Raw genomic sequence first — 20,162 nt, forward strand, 5'->3', positions numbered from 1 at the left:
GCTGAATGTCACTGAGAAGCTCACAGAGACCGCCATAAGCAACAGTTTAAAAGAATGCCACAGACTAATCAACCAAACTTTTTGGGTTGGTTTCTCTTTTATAGTCTGCAGGCATTAAATGAAAGAAGTCAGTGTTCCAGCAGAGGGAGACAACGTTTCAGAAAAGGCATTGTAGCAAACCAAAAAAGAAATTTTAAGCGCAGCAGAGTAACCAGCTCACATACCTGTTAGCTCAGGTGAGTTTAAAAGGCTGCTGTTGATAACAAGGGCATTTGCTAAATAGATGGTGTGTGTGCAACAATATACTGAAAGGTCAATTATATTGTGCAGCTTATCTCACCACCTGTAGTTATTTAGGTGAAAGCTCCAAAATGCTTGCCTAATATGTCTGTTTATCCAAAAAGAAGTATAGAGGGAGAGCTAGATAGATAGCATTGCATTACATTACATTACATGGCAATGCAATGCACAGTTGCTGAAGTTGAACCAAAATGAGCTTGTCATCTGGCTTCTGCAACTTTTAACATGAAAAATCCAATGAGGAGAAGAAAAGCAAAGCCAAAGAGTCCATCCCAAAATCCGACAAACAAGCAAAATGAACAAAAAGCATTGAATTCAATTCTTTCTGATTTTAGAAACTGCATTAAAGAAGGGGTGCACCGGTCCTGGAGATACTGCAATACCAGGTCAATGCGTGGAGTGGACAGAGCAAGCTCTTTTTCCATCTCCCTGTTCTAAAAATCCATTTAATATATGGTCCCCAGATAGGGGAGGTATCAGATATTAAACTGATAAGAACAGATACTACACTTGATCTTAGCCAAAAGGCCGAGAAGCGATAACCAGAATTGGTTTCCGACTACGGTGCCACCCAAGGATTCTGAAAAGTCCATTTGTGGAGATGGCCACCTGGACTCCCGTTAAGAAGACATGCTGTCAACCTCTAGATCCCTCACATGCCTGCACTTTTCGGCTTGCTGCTGCTGCAATCCACGCGTTTTAGATCTGCATAACTCCACCTCTTTTAGCACAGTACCCTCAACCCCCGGCTGTTCCCACCCGCCTCAACACCGTTGGAAGGGAGGAGAACCAATTAAGGTGGGGGGGGGGTGGAACGAGCAGCTGTCTACCCTTAGCTGGAGGGTTGCTGATTAATTACCTCTCCTGCTGCTGCTGCTGCTGCCTGTCCAGCAGCAGACTGAAGGTGGCTGCTGCTGTGCGCAGGTATATAAAGGCTCAGAGCCTATTATGACACGCGCAGCCAGCGTTCCATTGCCACATTCCGTCTACTGCAGGCGGGATACCTGGATGGCTGAATGTCACTGAGAAGCTCACAGAGACCGCCATAAGCAACAGTTTAAAAGAATGCCACAGACTAATCAACCAAACTTTTTGGGTTGGTTTCTCTTTTATAGTCTGCAGGCATTAAATGAAAGAAGTCAGTGTTCCAGCAGAGGGAGACAACGTTTCAGAAAAGGCATTGTAGCAAACCAAAAAAGAAATTTTAAGCGCAGCAGAGTAACCAGCTCACATACCTGTTAGCTCAGGTGAGTTTAAAAGGCTGCTGTTGATAACAAGGGCATTTGCTAAATAGATGGTGTGTGTGCAACAATATACTGAAAGGTCAATTATATTGTGCAGCTTATCTCACCACCTGTAGTTATTTAGGTGAAAGCTCCAAAATGCTTGCCTAATATGTCTGTTTATCCAAAAGGAAGTATAGAGGGAGAGCTAGATAGATAGCATTGCATTACATTACATTACATGGCAATGCAATGCACAGTTGCTGAAGTTGAACCAAAATGAGCTTGTCATCTGGCTTCTGCAACTTTTAACATGAAAAATCCAATGAGGAGAAGAAAAGCAAAGCCAAAGAGTCCATCCCAAAATCCGACAAACAAGCAAAATGAACAAAAAGCATTGAATTCAATTCTTTCTGATTTTAGAAACTGCATTAAAGAAGGGGTGCACCGGTCCTGGAGATACTGCAATACCAGGTCAATGCGTGGAGTGGACAGAGCAAGCTCTTTTTCCATCTCCCTGTTCTAAAAATCCATTTAATATATGGTCCCCAGATAGGGGACGTATCAGATATTAAACTGATAAGAACAGATACTACACTTGATCTTAGCCAAAAGGCCGAGAAGCGATAACCAGAATTGGTTTCCGACTACGGTGCCACCCAAGGATTCTGAAAAGTCCATTTGTGGAGATGGCCACCTGGACTCCCGTTAAGAAGACATGCTGTCAACCTCTAGATCCCTCACATGCCTGCACTTTTCGGCTTGCTGCTGCTGCAATCCACGCGTTTTAGATCTGCATAACTCCACCTCTTTTAGCACAGTACCCTCAACCCCCGGCTGTTCCCACCCGCCTCAACACCGTTGGAAGGGAGGAGAACCAATTAAGGCGGGGGGGGGGGGGTGGAACGAGCAGCTGTCTACCCTTAGCAGGAGGGTTGCTGATTAATTACCTCTCCTGCTGCTGCTGCTGCTGGCTGTCCAGCAGCAGACTGAAGGTGGCTGCTGCTGTGCGCAGGTATATAAAGGCTCAGAGCCTATTATGACACGCGCAGCCAGCGTTCCATTGCCACATTCCGTCTACTGCAGGCGGGATACCTGGATGGCTGAATGTCACTGAGAAGCTCACAGAGACCGCCATAAGCAACAGTTTAAAAGAATGCCACAGACTAATCAACCAAACTTTTTGGGTTGGTTTCTCTTTTATAGTCTGCAGGCATTAAATGAAAGAAGTCAGTGTTCCAGCAGAGGGAGACAACGTTTCAGAAAAGGCATTGTAGCAAACCAAAAAAGAAATTTTAAGCGCAGCAGAGTAACCAGCTCACATACCTGTTAGCTCAGGTGAGTTTAAAAGGCTGCTGTTGATAACAAGGGCATTTGCTAAATAGATGGTGTGTGTGCAACAATATACTGAAAGGTCAATTATATTGTGCAGCTTATCTCACCACCTGTAGTTATTTAGGTGAAAGCTCCAAAATGCTTGCCTAATATGTCTGTTTATCCAAAAGGAAGTATAGAGGGAGAGCTAGATAGATAGCATTGCATTACATTACATTACATGGCAATGCAATGCACAGTTGCTGAAGTTGAACCAAAATGAGCTTGTCATCTGGCTTCTGCAACTTTTAACATGAAAAATCCAATGAGGAGAAGAAAAGCAAAGCCAAAGAGTCCATCCCAAAATCCGACAAACAAGCAAAATGAACAAAAAGCATTGAATTCAATTCTTTCTGATTTTAGAAACTGCATTAAAGAAGGGGTGCACCGGTCCTGGAGATACTGCAATACCAGGTCAATGCGTGGAGTGGACAGAGCAAGCTCTTTTTCCATCTCCCTGTTCTAAAAATCCATTTAATATATGGTCCCCAGATAGGGGACGTATCAGATATTAAACTGATAAGAACAGATACTACACTTGATCTTAGCCAAAAGGCCGAGAAGCGATAACCAGAATTGGTTTCCGACTACGGTGCCACCCAAGGATTCTGAAAAGTCCATTTGTGGAGATGGCCACCTGGACTCCCGTTAAGAAGACATGCTGTCAACCTCTAGATCCCTCACATGCCTGCACTTTTCGGCTTGCTGCTGCTGCAATCCACGCGTTTTAGATCTGCATAACTCCACCTCTTTTAGCACAGTACCCTCAACCCCCGGCTGTTCCCACCCGCCTCAACACCGTTGGAAGGGAGGAGAACCAATTAAGGCGGGGGGGGGTGGAACGAGCAGCTGTCTACCCTTAGCAGGAGGGTTGCTGATTAATTACCTCTCCTGCTGCTGCTGCTGCTGGCTGTCCAGCAGCAGACTGAAGGTGGCTGCTGCTGTGCGCAGGTATATAAAGGCTCAGAGCCTATTATGACACGCGCAGCCAGCGTTCCATTGCCACATTCCGTCTACTGCAGGCGGGATACCTGGATGGCTGAATGTCACTGAGAAGCTCACAGAGACCGCCATAAGCAACAGTTTAAAAGAATGCCACAGACTAATCAACCAAACTTTTTGGGTTGGTTTCTCTTTTATAGTCTGCAGGCATTAAATGAAAGAAGTCAGTGTTCCAGCAGAGGGAGACAACGTTTCAGAAAAGGCATTGTAGCAAACCAAAAAAGAAATTTTAAGCGCAGCAGAGTAACCAGCTCACATACCTGTTAGCTCAGGTGAGTTTAAAAGGCTGCTGTTGATAACAAGGGCATTTGCTAAATAGATGGTGTGTGTGCAACAATATACTGAAAGGTCAATTATATTGTGCAGCTTATCTCACCACCTGTAGTTATTTAGGTGAAAGCTCCAAAATGCTTGCCTAATATGTCTGTTTATCCAAAAAGAAGTATAGAGGGAGAGCTAGATAGATAGCATTGCATTACATTACATTACATGGCAATGCAATGCACAGTTGCTGAAGTTGAACCAAAATGAGCTTGTCATCTGGCTTCTGCAACTTTTAACATGAAAAATCCAATGAGGAGAAGAAAAGCAAAGCCAAAGAGTCCATCCCAAAATCCGACAAACAAGCAAAATGAACAAAAAGCATTGAATTCAATTCTTTCTGATTTTAGAAACTGCATTAAAGAAGGGGTGCACCGGTCCTGGAGATACTGCAATACCAGGTCAATGCGTGGAGTGGACAGAGCAAGCTCTTTTTCCATCTCCCTGTTCTAAAAATCCATTTAATATATGGTCCCCAGATAGGGGACGTATCAGATATTAAACTGATAAGAACAGATACTACACTTGATCTTAGCCAAAAGGCCGAGAAGCGATAACCAGAATTGGTTTCCGACTACGGTGCCACCCAAGGATTCTGAAAAGTCCATTTGTGGAGATGGCCACCTGGACTCCCGTTAAGAAGACATGCTGTCAACCTCTAGATCCCTCACATGCCTGCACTTTTCGGCTTGCTGCTGCTGCAATCCACGCGTTTTAGATCTGCATAACTCCACCTCTTTTAGCACAGTACCCTCAACCCCCGGCTGTTCCCACCCGCCTCAACACCGTTGGAAGGGAGGAGAACCAATTAAGGTGGGGGGGGGGGTGGAACGAGCAGCTGTCTACCCTTAGCTGGAGGGTTGCTGATTAATTACCTCTCCTGCTGCTGCTGCTGCTGCCTGTCCAGCAGCAGACTGAAGGTGGCTGCTGCTGTGCGCAGGTATATAAAGGCTCAGAGCCTATTATGACACGCGCAGCCAGCGTTCCATTGCCACATTCCGTCTACTGCAGGCGGGATACCTGGATGGCTGAATGTCACTGAGAAGCTCACAGAGACCGCCATAAGCAACAGTTTAAAAGAATGCCACAGACTAATCAACCAAACTTTTTGGGTTGGTTTCTCTTTTATAGTCTGCAGGCATTAAATGAAAGAAGTCAGTGTTCCAGCAGAGGGAGACAACGTTTCAGAAAAGGCATTGTAGCAAACCAAAAAAGAAATTTTAAGCGCAGCAGAGTAACCAGCTCACATACCTGTTAGCTCAGGTGAGTTTAAAAGGCTGCTGTTGATAACAAGGGCATTTGCTAAATAGATGGTGTGTGTGCAACAATATACTGAAAGGTCAATTATATTGTGCAGCTTATCTCACCACCTGTAGTTATTTAGGTGAAAGCTCCAAAATGCTTGCCTAATATGTCTGTTTATCCAAAAAGAAGTATAGAGGGAGAGCTAGATAGATAGCATTGCATTACATTACATTACATGGCAATGCAATGCACAGTTGCTGAAGTTGAACCAAAATGAGCTTGTCATCTGGCTTCTGCAACTTTTAACATGAAAAATCCAATGAGGAGAAGAAAAGCAAAGCCAAAGAGTCCATCCCAAAATCCGACAAACAAGCAAAATGAACAAAAAGCATTGAATTCAATTCTTTCTGATTTTACAAACTGCATTAAAGAAGGGGTGCACCGGTCCTGGAGATACTGCAATACCAGGTCAATGCGTGGAGTGGACAGAGCAAGCTCTTTTTCCATCTCCCTGTTCTAAAAATCCATTTAATATATGGTCCCCAGATAGGGGACGTATCAGATATTAAACTGATAAGAACAGATACTACACTTGATCTTAGCCAAAAGGCCGAGAAGCGATAACCAGAATTGGTTTCCGACTACGGTGCCACCCAAGGATTCTGAAAAGTCCATTTGTGGAGATGGCCACCTGGACTCCCGTTAAGAAGACATGCTGTCAACCTCTAGATCCCTCACATGCCTGCACTTTTCGGCTTGCTGCTGCTGCAATCCACGCGTTTTAGATCTGCATAACTCCACCTCTTTTAGCACAGTACCCTCAACCCCCGGCTGTTCCCACCCGCCTCAACACCGTTGGAAGGGAGGAGAACCAATTAAGGTGGGGGGGGGGGTGGAACGAGCAGCTGTCTACCCTTAGCTGGAGGGTTGCTGATTAATTACCTCTCCTGCTGCTGCTGCTGCTGCCTGTCCAGCAGCAGACTGAAGGTGGCTGCTGCTGTGCGCAGGTATATAAAGGCTCAGAGCCTATTATGACACGCGCAGCCAGCGTTCCATTGCCACATTCCGTCTACTGCAGGCGGGATACCTGGATGGCTGAATGTCACTGAGAAGCTCACAGAGACCGCCATAAGCAACAGTTTAAAAGAATGCCACAGACTAATCAACCAAACTTTTTGGGTTGGTTTCTCTTTTATAGTCTGCAGGCATTAAATGAAAGAAGTCAGTGTTCCAGCAGAGGGAGACAACGTTTCAGAAAAGGCATTGTAGCAAACCAAAAAAGAAATTTTAAGCGCAGCAGAGTAACCAGCTCACATACCTGTTAGCTCAGGTGAGTTTAAAAGGCTGCTGTTGATAACAAGGGCATTTGCTAAATAGATGGTGTGTGTGCAACAATATACTGAAAGGTCAATTATATTGTGCAGCTTATCTCACCACCTGTAGTTATTTAGGTGAAAGCTCCAAAATGCTTGCCTAATATGTCTGTTTATCCAAAAGGAAGTATAGAGGGAGAGCTAGATAGATAGCATTGCATTACATTACATTACATGGCAATGCAATGCACAGTTGCTGAAGTTGAACCAAAATGAGCTTGTCATCTGGCTTCTGCAACTTTTAACATGAAAAATCCAATGAGGAGAAGAAAAGCAAAGCCAAAGAGTCCATCCCAAAATCCGACAAACAAGCAAAATGAACAAAAAGCATTGAATTCAATTCTTTCTGATTTTAGAAACTGCATTAAAGAAGGGGTGCACCGGTCCTGGAGATACTGCAATACCAGGTCAATGCGTGGAGTGGACAGAGCAAGCTCTTTTTCCATCTCCCTGTTCTAAAAATCCATTTAATATATGGTCCCCAGATAGGGGACGTATCAGATATTAAACTGATAAGAACAGATACTACACTTGATCTTAGCCAAAAGGCCGAGAAGCGATAACCAGAATTGGTTTCCGACTACGGTGCCACCCAAGGATTCTGAAAAGTCCATTTGTGGAGATGGCCACCTGGACTCCCGTTAAGAAGACATGCTGTCAACCTCTAGATCCCTCACATGCCTGCACTTTTCGGCTTGCTGCTGCTGCAATCCACGCGTTTTAGATCTGCATAACTCCACCTCTTTTAGCACAGTACCCTCAACCCCCGGCTGTTCCCACCCGCCTCAACACCGTTGGAAGGGAGGAGAACCAATTAAGGCGGGGGGGGGGGGGGGTGGAACGAGCAGCTGTCTACCCTTAGCAGGAGGGTTGCTGATTAATTACCTCTCCTGCTGCTGCTGCTGCTGGCTGTCCAGCAGCAGACTGAAGGTGGCTGCTGCTGTGCGCAGGTATATAAAGGCTCAGAGCCTATTATGACACGCGCAGCCAGCGTTCCATTGCCACATTCCGTCTACTGCAGGCGGGATACCTGGATGGCTGAATGTCACTGAGAAGCTCACAGAGACCGCCATAAGCAACAGTTTAAAAGAATGCCACAGACTAATCAACCAAACTTTTTGGGTTGGTTTCTCTTTTATAGTCTGCAGGCATTAAATGAAAGAAGTCAGTGTTCCAGCAGAGGGAGACAACGTTTCAGAAAAGGCATTGTAGCAAACCAAAAAAGAAATTTTAAGCGCAGCAGAGTAACCAGCTCACATACCTGTTAGCTCAGGTGAGTTTAAAAGGCTGCTGTTGATAACAAGGGCATTTGCTAAATAGATGGTGTGTGTGCAACAATATACTGAAAGGTCAATTATATTGTGCAGCTTATCTCACCACCTGTAGTTATTTAGGTGAAAGCTCCAAAATGCTTGCCTAATATGTCTGTTTATCCAAAAAGAAGTATAGAGGGAGAGCTAGATAGATAGCATTGCATTACATTACATTACATGGCAATGCAATGCACAGTTGCTGAAGTTGAACCAAAATGAGCTTGTCATCTGGCTTCTGCAACTTTTAACATGAAAAATCCAATGAGGAGAAGAAAAGCAAAGCCAAAGAGTCCATCCCAAAATCCGACAAACAAGCAAAATGAACAAAAAGCATTGAATTCAATTCTTTCTGATTTTAGAAACTGCATTAAAGAAGGGGTGCACCGGTCCTGGAGATACTGCAATACCAGGTCAATGCGTGGAGTGGACAGAGCAAGCTCTTTTTCCATCTCCCTGTTCTAAAAATCCATTTAATATATGGTCCCCAGATAGGGGACGTATCAGATATTAAACTGATAAGAACAGATACTACACTTGATCTTAGCCAAAAGGCCGAGAAGCGATAACCAGAATTGGTTTCCGACTACGGTGCCACCCAAGGATTCTGAAAAGTCCATTTGTGGAGATGGCCACCTGGACTCCCGTTAAGAAGACATGCTGTCAACCTCTAGATCCCTCACATGCCTGCACTTTTCGGCTTGCTGCTGCTGCAATCCACGCGTTTTAGATCTGCATAACTCCACCTCTTTTAGCACAGTACCCTCAACCCCCGGCTGTTCCCACCCGCCTCAACACCGTTGGAAGGGAGGAGAACCAATTAAGGTGGGGGGGGGGGTGGAACGAGCAGCTGTCTACCCTTAGCTGGAGGGTTGCTGATTAATTACCTCTCCTGCTGCTGCTGCTGCTGCCTGTCCAGCAGCAGACTGAAGGTGGCTGCTGCTGTGCGCAGGTATATAAAGGCTCAGAGCCTATTATGACACGCGCAGCCAGCGTTCCATTGCCACATTCCGTCTACTGCAGGCGGGATACCTGGATGGCTGAATGTCACTGAGAAGCTCACAGAGACCGCCATAAGCAACAGTTTAAAAGAATGCCACAGACTAATCAACCAAACTTTTTGGGTTGGTTTCTCTTTTATAGTCTGCAGGCATTAAATGAAAGAAGTCAGTGTTCCAGCAGAGGGAGACAACGTTTCAGAAAAGGCATTGTAGCAAACCAAAAAAGAAATTTTAAGCGCAGCAGAGTAACCAGCTCACATACCTGTTAGCTCAGGTGAGTTTAAAAGGCTGCTGTTGATAACAAGGGCATTTGCTAAATAGATGGTGTGTGTGCAACAATATACTGAAAGGTCAATTATATTGTGCAGCTTATCTCACCACCTGTAGTTATTTAGGTGAAAGCTCCAAAATGCTTGCCTAATATGTCTGTTTATCCAAAAGGAAGTATAGAGGGAGAGCTAGATAGATAGCATTGCATTACATTACATTACATGGCAATGCAATGCACAGTTGCTGAAGTTGAACCAAAATGAGCTTGTCATCTGGCTTCTGCAACTTTTAACATGAAAAATCCAATGAGGAGAAGAAAAGCAAAGCCAAAGAGTCCATCCCAAAATCCGACAAACAAGCAAAATGAACAAAAAGCATTGAATTCAATTCTTTCTGATTTTAGAAACTGCATTAAAGAAGGGGTGCACCGGTCCTGGAGATACTGCAATACCAGGTCAATGCGTGGAGTGGACAGAGCAAGCTCTTTTTCCATCTCCCTGTTCTAAAAATCCATTTAATATATGGTCCCCAGATAGGGGACGTATCAGATATTAAACTGATAAGAACAGATACTACACTTGATCTTAGCCAAAAGGCCGAGAAGCGATAACCAGAATTGGTTTCCGACTACGGTGCCACCCAAGGATTCTGAAAAGTCCATTTGTGGAGATGGCCACCTGGACTCCCGTTAAGAAGACATGCTGTCAACCTCTAGATCCCTCACATGCCTGCACTTTTCGGCTTGCTGCTGCTGCAATCCACGCGTTTTAGATCTGCATAACTCCACCTCTTTTAGCACAGTACCCTCAACCCCCGGCTGTTCCCACCCGCCTCAACACCGTTGGAAGGGAGGAGAACCAATTAAGGCGGGGGGGGGGGGGGGTGGAACGAGCAGCTGTCTACCCTTAGCAGGAGGGTTGCTGATTAATTACCTCTCCTGCTGCTGCTGCTGCTGGCTGTCCAGCAGCAGACTGAAGGTGGCTGCTGCTGTGCGCAGGTATATAAAGGCTCAGAGCCTATTATGACACGCGCAGCCAGCGTTCCATTGCCACATTCCGTCTACTGCAGGCGGGATACCTGGATGGCTGAATGTCACTGAGAAGCTCACAGAGACCGCCATAAGCAACAGTTTAAAAGAATGCCACAGACTAATCAACCAAACTTTTTGGGTTGGTTTCTCTTTTATAGTCTGCAGGCATTAAATGAAAGAAGTCAGTGTTCCAGCAGAGGGAGACAACGTTTCAGAAAAGGCATTGTAGCAAACCAAAAAAGAAATTTTAAGCGCAGCAGAGTAACCAGCTCACATACCTGTTAGCTCAGGTGAGTTTAAAAGGCTGCTGTTGATAACAAGGGCATTTGCTAAATAGATGGTGTGTGTGCAACAATATACTGAAAGGTCAATTATATTGTGCAGCTTATCTCACCACCTGTAGTTATTTAGGTGAAAGCTCCAAAATGCTTGCCTAATATGTCTGTTTATCCAAAAAGAAGTATAGAGGGAGAGCTAGATAGATAGCATTGCATTACATTACATTACATGGCAATGCAATGCACAGTTGCTGAAGTTGAACCAAAATGAGCTTGTCATCTGGCTTCTGCAACTTTTAACATGAAAAATCCAATGAGGAGAAGAAAAGCAAAGCCAAAGAGTCCATCCCAAAATCCGACAAACAAGCAAAATGAACAAAAAGCATTGAATTCAATTCTTTCTGATTTTAGAAACTGCATTAAAGAAGGGGTGCACCGGTCCTGGAGATACTGCAATACCAGGTCAATGCGTGGAGTGGACAGAGCAAGCTCTTTTTCCATCTCCCTGTTCTAAAAATCCATTTAATATATGGTCCCCAGATAGGGGACGTATCAGATATTAAACTGATAAGAACAGATACTACACTTGATCTTAGCCAAAAGGCCGAGAAGCGATAACCAGAATTGGTTTCCGACTACGGTGCCACCCAAGGATTCTGAAAAGTCCATTTGTGGAGATGGCCACCTGGACTCCCGTTAAGAAGACATGCTGTCAACCTCTAGATCCCTCACATGCCTGCACTTTTCGGCTTGCTGCTGCTGCAATCCACGCGTTTTAGATCTGCATAACTCCACCTCTTTTAGCACAGTACCCTCAACCCCCGGCTGTTCCCACCCGCCTCAACACCGTTGGAAGGGAGGAGAACCAATTAAGGCGGGGGGGGGGGTGGAACGAGCAGCTGTCTACCCTTAGCAGGAGGGTTGCTGATTAATTACCTCTCCTGCTGCTGCTGCTGGCTGTCCAGCAGCAGACTGAAGGTGGCTGCTGCTGTGCGCAGGTATATAAAGGCTCAGAGCCTATTATGACACGCGCAGCCAGCGTTCCATTGCCACATTCCGTCTACTGCAGGCGGGATACCTGGATGGCTGAATGTCACTGAGAAGCTCACAGAGACCGCCATAAGCAACAGTTTAAAAGAATGCCACAGACTAATCAACCAAACTTTTTGGGTTGGTTTCTCTTTTATAGTCTGCAGGCATTAAATGAAAGAAGTCAGTGTTCCAGCAGAGGGAGACAACGTTTCAGAAAAGGCATTGTAGCAAACCAAAAAAGAAATTTTAAGCGCAGCAGAGTAACCAGCTCACATACCTGTTAGCTCAGGTGAGTTTAAAAGGCTGCTGTTGATAACAAGGGCATTTGCTAAATAGATGGTGTGTGTGCAACAATATACTGAAAGGTCAATTATATTGTGCAGCTTATCTCACCACCTGTAGTTATTTAGGTGAAAGCTCCAAAATGCTTGCCTAATATGTGTGTTTATCCAAAAGGAAGTATAGAGGGAGAGCTAGATAGATAGCATTGCATTACATTACATTACATGGCAATGCAATGCACAGTTGCTGAAGTTGAACCAAAATGAGCTTGTCATCTGGCTTCTGCAACTTTTAACATGAAAAATCCAATGAGGAGAAGAAAAGCAAAGCCAAAGAGTCCATCCCAAAATCCGACAAACAAGCAAAATGAACAAAAAGCATTGAATTCAATTCTTTCTGATTTTAGAAACTGCATTAAAGAAGGGGTGCACCGGTCCTGGAGATACTGCAATACCAGGTCAATGCGTGGAGTGGACAGAGCAAGCTCTTTTTCCATCTCCCTGTTCTAAAAATCCATTTAATATATGGTCCCCAGATAGGGGACGTATCAGATATTAAACTGATAAGAACAGATACTACACTTGATCTTAGCCAAAAGGCCGAGAAGCGATAACCAGAATTGGTTTCCGACTACGGTGCCACCCAAGGATTCTGAAAAGTCCATTTGTGGAGATGGCCACCTGGACTCCCGTTAAGAAGACATGCTGTCAACCTCTAGATCCCTCACATGCCTGCACTTTTCGGCTTGCTGCTGCTGCAATCCACGCGTTTTAGATCTGCATAACTCCACCTCTTTTAGCACAGTACCCTCAACCCCCGGCTGTTCCCACCCGCCTCAACACCGTTGGAAGGGAGGAGAACCAATTAAGGCGGGGGGGGGGGTGGAACGAGCAGCTGTCTACCCTTAGCAGGAGGGTTGCTGATTAATTACCTCTCCTGCTGCTGCTGCTGCTGGCTGTCCAGCAGCAGACTGAAGGTGGCTGCTGCTGTGCGCAGGTATATAAAGGCTCAGAGCCTATTATGACACGCGCAGCCAGCGTTCCATTGCCACATTCCGTCTACTGCAGGCGGGATACCTGGATGGCTGAATGTCACTGAGAAGCTCACAGAGACCGCCATAAGCAACAGTTTAAAAGAATGCCACAGACTAATCAACCAAACTTTTTGGGTTGGTTTCTCTTTTATAGTCTGCAGGCATTAAATGAAAGAAGTCAGTGTTCCAGCAGAGGGAGACAACGTTTCAGAAAAGGCATTGTAGCAAACCAAAAAAGAAATTTTAAGCGCAGCAGAGTAACCAGCTCACATACCTGTTAGCTCAGGTGAGTTTAAAAGGCTGCTGTTGATAACAAGGGCATTTGCTAAATAGATGGTGTGTGTGCAACAATATACTGAAAGGTCAATTATATTGTGCAGCTTATCTCACCACCTGTAGTTATTTAGGTGAAAGCTCCAAAATGCTTGCCTAATATGTGTGTTTATCCAAAAGGAAGTATAGAGGGAGAGCTAGATAGATAGCATTGCATTACATTACATTACATGGCAATGCAATGCACAGTTGCTGAAGTTGAACCAAAATGAGCTTGTCATCTGGCTTCTGCAACTTTTAACATGAAAAATCCAATGAGGAGAAGAAAAGCAAAGCCAAAGAGTCCATCCCAAAATCCGACAAACAAGCAAAATGAACAAAAAGCATTGAATTCAATTCTTTCTGATTTTAGAAACTGCATTAAAGAAGGGGTGCACCGGTCCTGGAGATACTGCAATACCAGGTCAATGCGTGGAGTGGACAGAGCAAGCTCTTTTTCCATCTCCCTGTTCTAAAAATCCATTTAATATATGGTCCCCAGATAGGGGACGTATCAGATATTAAACTGATAAGAACAGATACTACACTTGATCTTAGCCAAAAGGCCGAGAAGCGATAACCAGAATTGGTTTCCGACTACGGTGCCACCCAAGGATTCTGAAAAGTCCATTTGTGGAGATGGCCACCTGGACTCCCGTTAAGAAGACATGCTGTCAACCTCTAGATCCCTCACATGCCTGCACTTTTCGGCTTGCTGCTGCTGCAATCCACGCGTTTTAGATCTGCATAACTCCACCTCTTTTAGCACAGTACCCTCAACCCCCGGCTGTTCCCACCCGCCTCAACACCGTTGGAAGGGAGGAGAACCAATTAAGGCGGGGGGGGGGGTGGAACGAGCAGCTGTCTACCCTTAGCAGGAGGGTTGCTGATTAATTACCTCTCCTGCTGCTGCTGCTGCTGGCTGTCCAGCAGCAGACTGAAGGTGGCTGCTGCTGTGCGCAGGTATATAAAGGCTCAGAGCCTATTATGACACGCGCAGCCAGCGTTCCATTGCCACATTCTGTCTACTGCAGGCGGGATACCTGGATGGCTGAATGTCACTGAGAAGCTCACAGAGACCGCCATAAGCAACAGTTTAAAAGAATGCCACAGACTAATCAACCAAACTTTTTGGGTTGGTTTCTCTTTTATAGTCTGCAGGCATTAAATGAAAGAAGTCAGTGTTCCAGCAGAGGGAGACAACGTTTCAGAAAAGGCATTGTAGCAAACCAAAAAAGAAATTTTAAGCGCAGCAGAGTAACCAGCTCACATACCTGTTAGCTCAGGTGAGTTTAAAAGGCTGCTGTTGATAACAAGGGCATTTGCTAAATAGATGGTGTGTGTGCAACAATATACTGAAAGGTCAATTATATTGTGCAGCTTATCTCACCACCTGTAGTTATTTAGGTGAAAGCTCCAAAATGCTTGCCTAATATGTCTGTTTATCCAAAAGGAAGTATAGAGGGAGAGCTAGATAGATAGCATTGCATTACATTACATTACATGGCAATGCAATGCACAGTTGCTGAAGTTGAACCAAAATGAGCTTGTCATCTGGCTTCTGCAACTTTTAACATGAAAAATCCAATGAGGAGAAGAAAAGCAAAGCCAAAGAGTCCATCCCAAAATCCGACAAACAAGCAAAATGAACAAAAAGCATTGAATTCAATTCTTTCTGATTTTAGAAACTGCATTAAAGAAGGGGTGCACCGGTCCTGGAGATACTGCAATACCAGGTCAATGTGTGGAGTGGACAGAGCAAGCTCTTTTTCCATCTCCCTGTTCTAAAAATCCATTTAATATATGGTCCCCAGATAGGGGACGTATCAGATATTAAACTGATAAGAACCGATTTTTTTTTTAATTTGGCTATCCCCCACATGGGGATAAAAACCGTTTATTTAAAATTTAACAAATTACAGAAATAAAACCATTACATCCACATTACACTTTCGGGACTTCAAAGAAAAATAAAAATTCCATCACAGCAAATTTTACAAGACTTCAAATATTCCATAGGTTAAAAAGCCATTTGCCTGCCAACGTTACATTCTTTTTCCTGTCCAATAAATAGTATATGTACATTTCACTTTTACAAAAGGCTAAAACATCATCTACTGGTAACATTTCATGTTTAAAAACAGCAATATTTCTAGCATTCCAGAGCGCTATCTTGGCGCAATTCACTATCTTCCACGCCATTATTTTTTGGTCCATTGTTGGGCATTCCAGAAGACCATATAACACTGATGCAAAATTAAAGTCCTTGAGGTCCACCATTTTCTCCAGCAGGGGGATTAATCTTCTCCAGAACTCTTTAGCAAAAGCACAAGTCCATAAAAGATGCTTCACTGTCTCTTCTTCTTGACAACCTTCTCTTGGGCAGATGGCAAACCTCACAAAACCTCTTCTGTACTGGAATGCCCGGCAAGGAAGACAGTGGTGTGCGCAGCTCCAAGACATGTCTTTCTGTACATTAAAAAGATAAGGGGCGTTAATCATTTTCCATATGTGTACAGTTTTGTCATCATCATAACGTTCAATATCACACAACGTCACATCAGTACTAATTTGTTTGAGTAGTGTCTTGCTGTTACATAGATCCCCTGTCTGTTTCTTATTCAAATTAAAATCAAGAATAATTTTCTTTAAAATCTCATAATGTTCAGGTAGGTTAAAAGCATAAGGAAAGGATAAAACCGTTTCAAACCAACCAAACCTTCTCATGAGAAAACCAGTGTTAAAACGCATAAAATAGGAAAGGTAATTATCTTTAAAAAGGGTTTTAAAACAGAAACAGAAAAAATGTATTAAAAGAAACTTATCTAAAACAGGGAAATCTTTCCCACCTTTAACCTTTGGCTTTGTCACAATTTCTCTTTTGAGTTTCTCCATTTTTGAGCCCCAAAAAAAGGTAAAACATACTTTTGTAATTCGTTTCAACAAATTTGTAGGAGGGGGGAACACCAAACTAAGATATAACAGGATAGGTAATATCACCATTTTTACAATCAGAACTTTACCTTCCATTGACAGCTTTCTCATATTCCACATGCAGATTTTCTGATTAATTTTCTGTGCTGCCGCATCCCAGCTATTAAAACCATTATTAGATTCATTAAAAGAAACACCTAAAATAGTAATGGAATCTGTAACTGCAATTGGTACATCATGTAGACTCATCCCCCCGACATTTAAAATATTACATTTAGTAAGATTAATTTTAAAACCGGAAACTGTACAAAAAGACTGAATTTGGCTTATCGTTTTTTGTATTGAAGGTACATCACATCCAAACACTGCTACATCATCCATATAGCTTACAACTTTAACTTGTAGACCGTTCCCTCCGGGTAAGGGTACTCCACATATTTGCTTATCCCGGCGTATTGTACATAAAAGGGGTTCTATAGCACATATAAAAAGCAGGGGGGACAAAGGGCAACCCTGCTTCACCCCTGATTTTAAAACTACCTCTTTTGTTTTAAAACCATTAACTAAAATCTTACTCGTACAATCATTATAAAAAGCTTTAAGAGACAATAAAAACCCACCCGGAATGCCCATTTTTTCTAAAACTTTAAAAAGATAAAAATGAGACACGCGGTCAAAAGCTTTCTCAAAATCCACCGCTAGGATTGACATCTTTGTCTTTCTGGTTTTTACATCTTCAATACAATCTTTCACCAGGTTTAAATTGTCCCAGATACTACGCCCAGGTACCCCGCATACCTGATTTGCATGAATTACTTTATGTATCACCTTTTTCAACCGATTTGCACAGATCTTAGCCATAATTTTGTAATCACTATTTAAAAGAGTTATCGGCCTCCAGTTTTTAAGATCCGTTTTGTCACCTTTTTTGTATAGTAGTGATACCTCACCTTTCTTCCATGAGTTGAGTAAAACCTTATTATTAAAAACTTCGGAAAACAAATTAAACAAATCATCTTTTAAAATATCATAAAAACTTATATAAAACTCTATGGGGATACCATCAGGGCCGGGCACTTTACCATTTTTAAAACTCTTCATGGTTTCTAAAATCTCTTCCTCACATAGAGGTTGGGATAAAAAACTTTGGGCATCAGCATCTAGGGTGGACTTGATCTCCCCCAGGAAAGTGTGTATTAAATCATGGTCTACAGTTTTTACATTAAAAAGATCATTAAAATAGACATTTACCTTATCCAATATAACGTTGATATTATTATCTCCATCTATGTTATCAATTATTGTTTTCGCCTGTTTGTTTTTCTTAAAAAAATACCTGGAACAAGTCTCATCCTCTTCTACGTGTTTTACCTTTGAACGAAAAATCAGTTCTTTTCCTTTTTGTTCCAACCACTTTGAAATTTCTCCTTTAAGACTCAATATATCATTACCTACATCCAGACCATTGTCTTTGAATTTGTACAATGTCTGTAACCTGATATTAAGAAAATTATAGATCTCAAACTTTTCTTTAGCTTTTTGTATGCTTTTCTTTATAAAGAAATCTTTAATGTTTATTTTCATTCTATCCCACCAGGAGCTAAAAGAAATATTGGGGTTTTTCCTTTTTCTACAGTTTACATAAAACTCAATAAAATCCGATAAAATTTGTGGATCTTTTAAAAGGGACACATTCAATTTCCAAGATTTCTTACCACATTTCTTCTTTCCATTAATCCTCACTCTAAAAGATAAAACCTTGTGATCTGAGAGAATATTAGTTAAAACTTCACATTTCACTGGCAGTATTTTTTCTGAACCTAAAACAAAATCTATCCTGGAGCTACATGTAGAATTGCTCCAGGTGAAACCAGCGTCTATAGGGCTATCCTTGTTACATTCTTTATACACATCAGTTAATTTACAATCATTTATAATATTGCTTAACATTCCAGACGTTTTGTCATAATTTCTACTCACGGAACCGGAGCGTCGGCTTTCGCCTTTTAAAATACAATTAAAATCACCTGCCAGGATAAAAGGTTCAGAAATGTTAATAAATAAAGGTAAAATTTCCAGCATATCAGCCCTTTCATTTTTATCAGGTGACCCATAAAAATTTAAAAACTGCCATCTTGTCCCATCAATAAAAGCCTTAACTAAAAGAATACGACCCGGTAAAATATCTTGGATAAAATCAATAGACACATTTCCCTTAAAAAGTATAGCTACCCCGGCTGATCCGGTTGCATTTGATCCAGACCAGACCGATGGACCATGTTTCCACTCTTCCTTATATTTTTTGTAAGAAATCTTATGAGGGATATGACATTCTTGTAAAAAGAAAACAGAAGCTGTAAAACAGGTTAAAAAATGTAAAACAGTAGCTCTTCTGGTCTTGGATCCTATGCCTCTCACATTGAGGGAAATACCACTAATGTCAGCCATCATAACAAATGGTTAGGAAGAAACAAAAACTGGACTTTACCTATCCGATGGACGGATCAGACCACTTGGACTTTCACCAACGCCCTCTTCTGAATCCACCGTTATCAAAGAGTCTTCATCATCGGAGAAGGAACATTCACTTAAATTAAGACCCGACGCTACTGGGGTGTAGCTCGGAAGGATATTGAGAGAAAGGTTACGCTGGGTCTCCATAGGCTGACCATTTAGGTCCTCGTCAGGTGGGTCTCCGAGAGGCTCCGTACTCCCCTGCAGACCCGCAGAGGGTCGTAACACAGGGGCAGGCTGCGCACATGGCGGAGCCTCAGAGTCCCCGGAGGCAGCCAGGTTCGGGGCCCCACCTGGGGCAGCAGAGCCCCGGGACCTCGGGATTCCAGAGTCTACACCCCCGTGAGGGGATGTATCCATCTCCTCCCTATTAGCCACCTCCACGGAACCATTCTTTTTCTTATTATGAGACCTCACCAAATGCCACGCACCGCCCTCGCTCTCGTGAGACCCAGTGGGAATTTTGGGCTCGGTGTCAGCCTTTTGGCGCTCTTTTTTGGCCTTACCGACCGCCCCTTTATGATCTTTCTCAGCCTTCCTTTTAGCCTCCTTATGGTCTTTCAGCCAGCTCCTGGGCTCCTGTGAGTTACCTGTCATTGACTCGGAGGGATTGTTACTAGTCGAAGCGCCCTTATCACCTCCCGAGGCTCCAGGTTGTTGTTCCTCCTCCTGAGGGGTGGTCTGATTGGCCCGTCCATTCCCGGATGTCTTGGACTTCTCCTTTTGTTTTTGTTCATCCTCTCTGAACCTGTGAGGGCAAGAAAAATAGAAATGACCAGGTGTCCGACAAAAAGAGCATTTTTTTTCATTTGGGCACTCCTTTGTGTCATGTTCAGTACTGGCACAATTTCTACAAGTGGCACCACAACTATCCTTAGAGTGCCCATAGAGACCACAATACCTACAGAAAAGTGGCATTCCTGAGAAAAAAAAATCCCCATTAGTTTGCCCTATTTTAAATCGAGCTGGAGGAAGTCTCACACCTCCAGGGAATTTAAGGTCTCTTTCACATTTTACTAAAAACTTCCATTTTGAGGTCCAGATGTTAAACTCATTCAACACTTTCCCAATCAATTTCACACTTTTAAAATAAACTGACAAAAAGGAAATAACCTCTGGTGCTGTTATGAAGGGTGAGAAGATTTTCACAACCACCATCTTTACCTCATCCAGGACGTGCTCGATAATCTGAATCCCTTTTAGACCAGGGCTATTTTCTACCGACTTAACTCTGGACAAAACATCTTTGAAAATACCTTCGCCAGTAAAGGTTACATCATAATCTCCACGTCGAGGATAATCCTGGATAGAAAGGATTTCGTTGGTTC

The 20,162-nt window shown here is 43.2% G+C and overlaps 12 non-coding genes across 12 annotated transcripts; all 12 read right to left on the bottom strand.

Annotated features, from left to right (window-relative positions):
- Positions 1 to 649: 649 nt before the first annotated feature.
- Positions 650 to 840, bottom strand: LOC141210226 (U2 spliceosomal RNA). The gene has a single exon (XR_012280400.1). It is a non-coding gene; the product is annotated as a U2 spliceosomal RNA (small nuclear RNA).
- Positions 841 to 1,960: 1,120 nt separating this feature from the next.
- LOC141209528 (U2 spliceosomal RNA) lies at positions 1,961 to 2,151 on the bottom strand. Its single transcript, XR_012279721.1, has one exon. It is a non-coding gene; the product is annotated as a U2 spliceosomal RNA (small nuclear RNA).
- A 1,123-nt stretch (positions 2,152 to 3,274) lies between these two features.
- LOC141209529 (U2 spliceosomal RNA) lies at positions 3,275 to 3,465 on the bottom strand. The gene has a single exon (XR_012279722.1). It is a non-coding gene; the product is annotated as a U2 spliceosomal RNA (small nuclear RNA).
- Positions 3,466 to 4,584: 1,119 nt separating this feature from the next.
- On the bottom strand, positions 4,585 to 4,775 carry LOC141209530 (U2 spliceosomal RNA). Its single transcript, XR_012279723.1, has one exon. It is a non-coding gene; the product is annotated as a U2 spliceosomal RNA (small nuclear RNA).
- Positions 4,776 to 5,896: 1,121 nt separating this feature from the next.
- On the bottom strand, positions 5,897 to 6,087 carry LOC141209531 (U2 spliceosomal RNA). The gene has a single exon (XR_012279724.1). It is a non-coding gene; the product is annotated as a U2 spliceosomal RNA (small nuclear RNA).
- A 1,121-nt stretch (positions 6,088 to 7,208) lies between these two features.
- Positions 7,209 to 7,399, bottom strand: LOC141209532 (U2 spliceosomal RNA). Its single transcript, XR_012279725.1, has one exon. It is a non-coding gene; the product is annotated as a U2 spliceosomal RNA (small nuclear RNA).
- Positions 7,400 to 8,524: 1,125 nt separating this feature from the next.
- Positions 8,525 to 8,715, bottom strand: LOC141209533 (U2 spliceosomal RNA). The gene has a single exon (XR_012279726.1). It is a non-coding gene; the product is annotated as a U2 spliceosomal RNA (small nuclear RNA).
- A 1,121-nt stretch (positions 8,716 to 9,836) lies between these two features.
- LOC141209534 (U2 spliceosomal RNA) lies at positions 9,837 to 10,027 on the bottom strand. The gene has a single exon (XR_012279727.1). It is a non-coding gene; the product is annotated as a U2 spliceosomal RNA (small nuclear RNA).
- A 1,125-nt stretch (positions 10,028 to 11,152) lies between these two features.
- Positions 11,153 to 11,343, bottom strand: LOC141209536 (U2 spliceosomal RNA). The gene has a single exon (XR_012279729.1). It is a non-coding gene; the product is annotated as a U2 spliceosomal RNA (small nuclear RNA).
- A 1,118-nt stretch (positions 11,344 to 12,461) lies between these two features.
- LOC141209537 (U2 spliceosomal RNA) lies at positions 12,462 to 12,652 on the bottom strand. Its single transcript, XR_012279730.1, has one exon. It is a non-coding gene; the product is annotated as a U2 spliceosomal RNA (small nuclear RNA).
- A 1,121-nt stretch (positions 12,653 to 13,773) lies between these two features.
- On the bottom strand, positions 13,774 to 13,964 carry LOC141209538 (U2 spliceosomal RNA). Its single transcript, XR_012279731.1, has one exon. It is a non-coding gene; the product is annotated as a U2 spliceosomal RNA (small nuclear RNA).
- A 1,121-nt stretch (positions 13,965 to 15,085) lies between these two features.
- LOC141210694 (U2 spliceosomal RNA) lies at positions 15,086 to 15,283 on the bottom strand. The gene has a single exon (XR_012280818.1). It is a non-coding gene; the product is annotated as a U2 spliceosomal RNA (small nuclear RNA).
- Positions 15,284 to 20,162: the final 4,879 nt, after the last annotated feature.

Source organism: Phyllobates terribilis, unplaced genomic scaffold, assembly GCF_046119375.1.
Source record: "Phyllobates terribilis strain yellow unplaced genomic scaffold, ASM4611937v1 Scaffold_169__1_contigs__length_4117513, whole genome shotgun sequence".
NCBI lineage: Eukaryota > Metazoa > Chordata > Amphibia > Anura > Dendrobatidae > Phyllobates > Phyllobates terribilis.